Source organism: Penaeus vannamei, chromosome 23 (genome assembly GCF_042767895.1).
Source record: "Penaeus vannamei isolate JL-2024 chromosome 23, ASM4276789v1, whole genome shotgun sequence".
Classification (NCBI taxonomy): Eukaryota; Metazoa; Arthropoda; class Malacostraca; order Decapoda; family Penaeidae; genus Penaeus; species Penaeus vannamei.
Genome location: NC_091571.1, coordinates 12,114,512 through 12,122,011, shown reverse-complemented (window position 1 = coordinate 12,122,011; position 7,500 = coordinate 12,114,512). Strand labels below are relative to the sequence as shown.

The window sequence follows — 7,500 nt, the reverse complement described above, 5'->3', positions numbered from 1 at the left end:
CGAGAATTGTCCGTGTGTTTGTGTGTAGGTGTGTGTGTGTGTGCGCGCGTGTGCGTGTGTGTGTGTGTGTGTGTGTGTGTGTGTTTGTCTATCTAGTAAGAATTTGTGCATTTTTGTTTGCATGTGTGTGTGTGTTTCTACGGTATGTATCTGTACACTTGTTTGTGAAGTACGCATTTGCATGTACCTGTATGTACGTGTGTTTGTGTAGATCTACGTGTATACGTATACATACATAAAACAAACGCTAGAATGACAAAACTAACGATAAGAGCAGCCCATAACGACACAGCAAACAAAACAGACGCCCACTCCAACTGCCGGCCAGGAAATGATCTGGAAACCAACCCAGAACAAGAAAACCTTCGCGTTGTTTTGTAAAGCAGTGAATGAAGTTTCGAGAGGTTTACGGTACGGCGCAGGGACGAAAGAAGAAGAAAGGAGAGAGAGAGAGAGAGAGAAAGAAAGGGAGAGAGAGAAAGAAAGAAAGAAAGAGCGAGAGCGAGAGAGAGAAAGGGCGAGAGCGAGAGGGGCGGGGAGAAAGCGAAATAAAGAGAGAGGGAGAGACAGAGAGAGAGAGAGAGAGAGAGATAATTGAAAGAGAAAGAAAGATGGAATTGTAGGTTCGAGAAGGCTGGAAGGCTGGGAGGTGCGCAAAATGGCGATATAATGAAAAGAGAGGAAGGTGAAAGCGGCGAGGAAAAGGGGTTAAGGGGATAGCAAGCGATGATTGACAATGAGGAAACCGAAAGAGAGAGAGAGAAAACAGAGATGGATGAAGGAATAAGGCTGGATTTTCTCCTTTCTCTTCGTCTGCTTTCTCTCCTTCTCTTTCTTTCTTTCTTTCTTTTTCTCTTTCTCTCTCCCTTTTTCTCTGTTGTTTTCATTTTTTCGCTTTCTTTCTCGCGTTTTTTTCTCTCCCTTTCCCTCTCCTTACCACCCTCCCTCCCTACCCCCCCCCCTCTCTCTCTCTCTCTCTCTCTCTCTCTCTCTCTCTCTCTCTCTCTCTCTCTCTCTCTCTCTCTTCCTCTTCTCTCTCTCTCTCTCTCTCTCTCTCTCTCTCTCTCTCTCTCTCTCCCTCCCTCCCTCCCTCCCTCCTCCCTCCCTCCCTCCCTCCCTCCCTCCTTTTCCTCCCTCTCCCTTTCCTTCTCCTCTCCCTCTCCCTCTCCCCTTTCCTTCTCCTCTCCCTCTCCCTTTCCTTCTCCTCTCCCTCTCCCCTTTCCTTCTCTCCCTCTCCCTTTCCCTCCCCCTCCCCCTCCTCCCCCCTCCCCCTCCCCCTCCCCCCCTCCCTTCTCCTTTCCCTCTCCCTCTCCATCCCCCTCCCTCCTTCTCTCTCTCTCTTTTCTCTCTCTTTTCTTTCTTTCTCTCTCTCTCTCCCTTCCCCCTTCTTTCTCTCCCTCCCTAAAATATATATCAGTGGACGGAAGCCAGAAAGCCTCTCCCTTTTTTTTAATGGCAAGAGCTGGTTTTGAGGGAACGCCTTCGGAGCTGCAAAGGTGCGGCAGAAAGCCCCAGGAGAATGGACAGTCTAAGGGCAAAGAAAGGCTTCAAAGATCGCACTATCTGAAGCGGTGAGGTTCGCTCTGAATGTGTAAATTTTTGTCCTTCTTGCCTTTATTTTTTCCTTGCTCTCTTCTCTCTCTTTGCTTTTTGTATGTGTATTTTTTTTTTCGTTACTTTCGTTCTTTTTTCCTCTCTGTCTGTCTTGCTGTTTTTCTCTCTATCTATCTATCTCTCTCTCTCTCTCTTTCTCTCTCTCTCTCTCTCTCTCTCTCTCTCTCTCTCTCTCTCTCTCTCTCTCTGTCTCTCTCTCTCTCTCTCTCTCTCTCTCTCTCTCTCTCTCTCTCTCTCTCTCTCTCTCTCTCTCTCTCTCTCTCTCTCTCTTTCTCCTTTTTACATAAACCACCATTCATTCTGGGGTTTAAAAGTCCGGTCTCCTTATAGAACGCCTTTGAGGACAAGGCTGGAAAGAAGGGGCGAATCATTCATAGTAGCGTGGCCAAAAAAAATTGTAATATAAAAATCTGTTATTTTATTTCATTTTTTTTCATTATTCATCAATAAAGCGAATCGTACCGGAAAGTAATTTTTTTTTTTCGAATTGCAAATGCCAACCGGTAACCACAGGCTCTGGCGTGCGTGCCTCCCCCCCACCCCCTTCCCATCTTTCTTTGATATCTGTTCTTCTTGGTTATCAAAACGTCGCTTTTCTCATCTCTCTCTCATCTTTCTTTCTTTTTTCTTTTTTTTTACTCCTTCTTTCTTTCTTCTTCTTTGTCTTTTTTGTTTATTTTTCTTATCTTTTCCCCTTTCTGTCGACTTTGTTCCGTCATCGTTCATATTCTTTTATTTCGTTTTCGTTTCTTTCTCTTCGTTCTTCGTTATTCTCTTGTTCTGTCTTGCTTTCTCTTCTCTTCTTTCTATTTTCATTCTTTTGTTTTTTTCTTATCATGTCATGTCTCTTCTACACTTTCTTTGCCTTTATTATTCCTCTTTTCTTTTGTCTTCTCATGTTTTGGTTAGCTTTGCCTTGTCTTTTTCCCCTTATCTCTTGTTTTGTTTTGTCTTGTCTTGTTTACTCTTGTCTTGCCTTGTCTTATTTTACTTCTTTTCATTCGTCTTGTTATCTCTCGTCTACTCTTGCCTTGTCTTGCCCTCTATTTGTTATTTTGTTTTGCCTTTTCATGCCTCATTCAATACTGCCTTGTCTTGTTTTTTTCTCTCCCTTTCTTTTGTCTTGTCATGCTTCGTCTACTTTTGTCATTTCTTCATTTTCTTTTCTTTTGTCTTGTCGTCTCGTTTAGTCTTGCCTTGCCTTGCCTTCTTCCTACTCTTTTATTTCATGTTGTTATGTCTCGTATAGTTTTGCCTTGTTTTTCCCCCTTTCTCTTATTTTGTTTTACCATGTCTCGTTTAATACTGTTTGCCTTATTTTCTTTCTCTTCTTTCATGTTTCGTTTTCTGCTTCACTGACAGCGCACACGTGGCTAATTTTTTCTTTTATGCATCTCTGTTTTCTGTGAACGGTTTATCCTCGTTCTCTTCTTCTTTCCTTCTTTCTTCTCTCACTTTTTCCCCTTATTCGCTCTCCACCATCCACCTTCACCTTTGTTTATTCGTGTTATTCCTCTCACTCTCTTTCCTCGCTCCCTTGCCTTTTCTCTTCTTCCTCGCTTGTTTTGCTCTTTTTTTTCCTCATCTATTTCGTTTTGTCATGTTTCCTTTACTCTTGTCTTGTATTTTCTTCATCTTTTCCAGTCAATGTGTTTCGTTTAGTCTTGCATTGTCTTGTCTTCTTTCCTTTCTTTTCTTTTTTTTCATCTATTTTTTTCTTATTTCTTCTTATCTCTCTTCTTTTTTCCTCTTGCCTTATCCCGTCTCGTCAACCCTTCTCTTTTTCTATACGTTTTTTTCTTCATTTTGTTACTTTCTTTCTTCCTATCTCTTTGCTTTTCTTCTTCACTTTGTTACTTTCTTTCTTTCTCTTTCTTTTTTCTTCTTCATTTTGTTACTTTCTTTCTTCCTCTCTCTTTCTTTCTTTTTCTTCATTTTGTTACTTTCTTTCCTCCTCTCTCTTTCTTTCTTCTTCATTTTGTTACTTTCTTTCTTCCTCTCTTTCTTTTTTCTTCTTCATTTTGTTACTTTCTTTCCTCCTCTCTCTTTCTTTCTTCTTCATTTTGTTACTTTCTTTCTTCCTCTCTCTTTCTTTTTTCGTCTTCATTTTGTTAATTTCTTTCTTCCTTTCTCTTTCTTTTTCTTCTTCATTTTATTACTTTCTTTCCTCCTCTCTCTTTCTTTTTTCTTCATTTTGTTACTTTCTTTCTTCCTCTCTCTTTCCTTTTTCTTCTTCATTTTGTTACTTTCTCTCTTCCTCTCTCTTTCTTTTTTCTTCATTTTGTTAATTTCTTTCTTCCTCTCTCTTTGTTTTTTTTCTTCTTCATTTTGTTACTTTCTTTCTTCCTCTCTCTTTCTTTTTTCTTCCTTTTGTTAAATTCCTTCTTCCTCTCTCTTTGTTTCTTTTTCATTTTGTTACTTTCTTTGTTCCTCTCTCTTTCTTTTTTCTTCTTCATTCTGTTACTTTCTTTTTTATTCTTTATTTTGTTACTTTCTTTCTTCATTTTGTTACTTTCTCTCTTCCTCTTTCTTATTTCTTCATTTTGTTACTTTCTTTCTTCCTCTCTCGTTCTTTCCTTTATTTATCCTCATCCCTTGCCAAAGAATATTCTAAAACCCAATTTCATAAGGCTTGGTTATATAGCAGTTGCGGTGCGCATTACTGCCGGAAGTGCGCTATTTTGGCTTATTTGACCTAAATGCATACGCAAAGAAGGCGAATTCATGGGTTAGTTTTTACTTTAAATCGTCCTTAAGCTCATTTCTGTTTGGGGCTGCCTCTATCTCCTTTCTCCTTTTCATAATTTAGGTTTTTTTTCTTTGTTTGTTCGTATTGTCTTTCTTTCACTCTTTTTCGTTTTTCTGTCTCTCTATCTGTCTATCTATCTATCTATCTTCTTTTCTCTCTCTCTTCCTCTCTCTTTCTCCATCTGTCTATCTATCTATCTCTATGTATCTATCTATCTATCTGTCTATCTATCTATCTATCTATCTATCTATCTACCTATCTATCTGTCTGTCTGTCTGTCTACCTACCTATCTATCTCTCTCTCTATCTATCTATCTCTTTAAAACAAATAGGATACATAAAAAAACAAAATAACCAAAATACTTAAAAGAAAAAAAAAGAAAAAAGAACAAAAAAATATTAATAATAAAAAAATAAAATCCCTAAATACTGGTACTCGGAACCGCCCGTTCAAAAGACGTCTTGGGAAGCCTTAATCCCTCCAGCGGGTTTGTATTGTAAAAAACGCATATCAGTGTAATCTCAGAGATTTCTTGTGAATTCTCCCTTTTGACTTCGGAGAAAAGTAGGGGTGGGGAGAGAGAGAGAGAGAGAGAGAGAGAGAGAGAGAGAGAGAGAGGAGAGAGAGAGAGAGAGAGAGAGAGAGAGAGAGAGAGAGAGAGAGAGAGAGAGAGAGAGAGAGAGAGAGAGAGGGGGAGAGGGGGAGGGAGGGAGGAGGGAGAGGGAGGGAAGGAGGAGGAGGGAGGAGGGAGGGAGGGAGAGAGAGGAGAGAGAGGGAGGAGGGAGGGAGAGAGAGAGAGAGAGAGAGAGAGAGAGAGAGAGAGAGAGAGAGAGAGAGAGAGAGAGAGAGAGAGAGAGAGAGAGAGAGAGAGAGAGAGAGAGAGAAGAATAAGAAAGAAGAGAGGGAGAGATAAGAAAGAGAGAGAGAGAAAAGAGAGAGAGAGGTTGAGAGACAGAGGAAAGAGAGAGAGAGGTTGAGAGACAGAGAGAGAGAGAGAGAGAGAGAGAGAGAGAGAGAGAGAGAGAGAGAGGAAGAGAGGCAGAGAGAGAGAGAGAGAGAGAGAGAAATAAATAGATAGTATCTCTCTACTTTATCTCTCTGTCTGTTTATCTTTCTGTCTATCTATGTCCATCTATCTATAGGTTTCATATCATTTTATCTCTGTTCATCTATCTGTCTATTTACCGCTATGCAACTGTCAATTAATTATTTATCTATTTGTCTGTCTGTCTACCGGTCTGTTTGTTTATCTATCTACACATCTATCTGTCTGCATGTGTATGGGGATTCTCATAATTCTATCTTCCCACGTAGTCCCATCGTGTGTGTGTGTGTGTGTGTGTGTGTGTGTGTGTGTGTGTGTGTGTGTGTGTGTGTGTGTGTGTGTGTGTGTGTGTGTGTGTGTGTGTGTGTGTGTGTGTGTGTGTGTGTGCTATACTTTGTTTTCACAGATGCCCAAACTATTTCAGAAATAATGTATTGTTATAAAACAGTTATATAACAGCGACACTTCATTCTCCCAGTTATTTTCCTCAATCTCTGAAAATCGATGGCAAGAATCCCGCACAGCTCTTACAAGTCTTACTGATCTAACAAATCAATCTGAAATGTCAGAAGGAGATATAGAAGAACATAAATGAATTCAACAGTGATCCGTGATACATAAGAACAAAGAGTCTTAGATTACCAACAATAGATGGCGCGCAAAGTATAAGAACAAAGAGTCTTAGATTACCAACAATAGATGGCGCGCAAAGTATAAGAACAAAGAGTCTTAGATTACCAACAATAGATGGCGCGCAAAGTATAAGAACAAAGAGTCTTAGATTACCAACAATAGATGGCGCGCAAAGTATAAGAACAAAGAGTCTTAGATTACCAACAATAGATGGCGCGCAAAGTATAAGAACAAAGAGTCTTAGATTACCAACAATAGATGGCGCGCAGCAAGAGAACTCTGGGAAACGCTCATGCTCTTTGCGAAAAGGCGATGTACCGAGTTCATGATATTCAACGACCCTTGGGAAATCGAGGTAATTGAAATTGTAGCTTATGGTATATGAGGTTTCAAAATTTGTAAAATAAATGTAAGAGAAAAAAGGAAAATCCCGAAGTATCATTATTTCCAAGGGGGATCTAATTTTCTGTTACGAAACCGTTTTTAAATCTTACTGTTAAAGGGAAAAGACGAAATGCATATAACATCTAGTACATACACGTATGTACATAACAGCAAGGGCATTATTACGTTGACAATCATGCGCTCACATGATTGTCAACGTAAGTACACTAGAGAAATAACTTAAAACAAACGAAAAATCGCGTTTGTTGGGTTGATCTTTCTCCACGAAAATGCCTCCCGAACTTCAAGATTGGCTTCGGCTTCAGCTTCACTAACACAAGTAATTCATAAACCGATGCCAACAGCGTAGGAAAATGGAGATTTGCAGCCGTGCTTGGAAGCAGATGCTAGTGCACAGGATGGATAAGATGATGCGTCTGTTGCAGCAACGGATATCACAAAAACAGCAGTTCCCGTTGAGGGTTTTCTCGCTTTCCCCGGGGGACGGAGAGTATCAAGTATATATCGTTCTGTTTTTCATTTCTTTCTCTCTATTTATCCATCTCTCTCTCTCTCTCTCTCTCTCTCTCTCTCTCTCTCTCTCTCTCTCTCTCTATCTATCTCTCTCTCTCTCTCTCTCTCTCTCTCTCTCTCTCCCTTCCTCCCTCACGTATATATCGTTCTATTCATTCTATCTATCTATCTATCTGTATCTCTATCTATCTATTGATCCCTTTCTTTTTCTCTATATATATATATCTGTATATCTATCTGTATCTCTATCTATCTATCCATCCCTTTCTTTCTCTATCTATATGTCTGTCTATCTATCTCTGTATATCTCTATCGATCTATCTATCTTTTACCAATATCTTAACCTTTCTACCCTTTTCCTCATCACAAGAACTGTCTCTACTTAACAAATCTTTTCTGCAGCTCACTTCTTCCATGATATTTTACACGTGTTTGCCTCACCAACAGCGCACACGTGGCTAATTTTTCTCTTTTATACATCTCTGTTTTCTGTGAACGGTTTATCCTCGTTCTCTTCTTTCCTCTCTTTCTTCTCTCACT

General features: G+C 39.8%; 1 long non-coding RNA gene across 2 annotated transcripts in view; it reads right to left on the bottom strand.

The window, feature by feature from the left end:
- LOC138866005 (uncharacterized) overlaps positions 1 to 7,500 on the bottom strand; it is a 534,841-nt gene that overhangs the window by 440,947 nt on the left and 86,394 nt on the right. The gene's annotated exons all lie outside the window — the stretch shown is intronic.